Source organism: Notamacropus eugenii, chromosome 3, assembly GCF_028372415.1.
Source record: "Notamacropus eugenii isolate mMacEug1 chromosome 3, mMacEug1.pri_v2, whole genome shotgun sequence".
NCBI lineage: Eukaryota > Metazoa > Chordata > Mammalia > Diprotodontia > Macropodidae > Notamacropus > Notamacropus eugenii.
In genome coordinates this window covers 224,313,682-224,314,860 of record NC_092874.1, presented here as the reverse complement: position 1 = coordinate 224,314,860, position 1,179 = coordinate 224,313,682, and positions in this window count along the sequence as shown.

Below are 1,179 nucleotides of genomic sequence, written 5' to 3'. Positions count from 1 at the left end.
TACTTACTCTCCAATGCTCTTTTTAACTCTTAAAAAAAATGGATTATAATCTATTCTCTCCTTAAGGCTGTCCCCAGTGAGAGGGTTAGGAGCCAGGCTGAGCAGTGGGGGAGTGAGAGATTCTGGAAAAAGTAGCTCAGGCCTGAAATTGTAAGTCATATCTCAAGGGTGTTGGAAGGGTTTGTTCAAGTCTGTGCCAAGACATACCTGTTGGGACGAGTCCGTTCCAAATTTGGGGTAGTCACCGGGAAGGAACCAGAGTGAGCCTCTTGGGACTAACCTTTCCTATTCCCTGCTCTCCACCATTGTTGGGAAAGGGGTTCATCAAAGGAGCATAAGGAAACACAAAGGGGAAAAAATAAATGGAGTTCCCCAAATGAGGTGGGATTGGGCCATCTCTTTGTAATGGTAGAGAAGGGTCTGGGAATCAAAGGGTACCACAAGCTGGCTAAGCAACAGTTGCAAGGATTGAGTTGCTTCTGCTTTATCTCAGCTCCTTTGGTGACTGACTTCCTTTCCTCTGTTGACATGTTATTATCAGTTGTGAAGACTATGAATTTCCAGAACCTGTTTGAGATATAGCAAGGGTTAAGAAAAAAGAAATCAAAGTGGAAAAATTAAGGCAAGAAGCAACAGGGAGAGAGAAACAAGGACGGAATGCTAAGCATCTAAAGGTAGTGGAGCTGGTGGGCAAAGGGGAAAGAAAAGTCTTTCAGAAGGGCTCTTCCTGGAGGGCTTTTTTGGAGAAGAGTAGATCAGAGGTCTGAAGGGGAAGGACAGGGCTGGGATAAGAGTGGGGAGGTGAGAGATATTCAGAGTCTCTGCTCTTCTCTCCATTTTAATCAGCCATCGCTGACCTAGTTTACAGTCTTCTGTTCAGTGACACATGGATTGGGAAAGAGCTAAAAGTCAGACCTCTGAAGAAAGGGGAAAGGAATTAGAATCTGTGTCCAAGTCTACAACGATTTACTGCTCAGAGGGACCAGCTGTTCCCCATATCCAGGGAGGAAGCAGGCCAAAGGCAGATACTGAGATTAGACATGCAGAAGAACTTCCCAGTTGAGTCAGGCAGGAGACAGGGGAGCAGGGGCCCAAGGGAGCTTGGGAAGTGAGATTTTAAAACCTAGGAAATACATGTCTGAGGCTAGAGAGGTGGGAGAGGGTAGAGAGGGAGTTGTC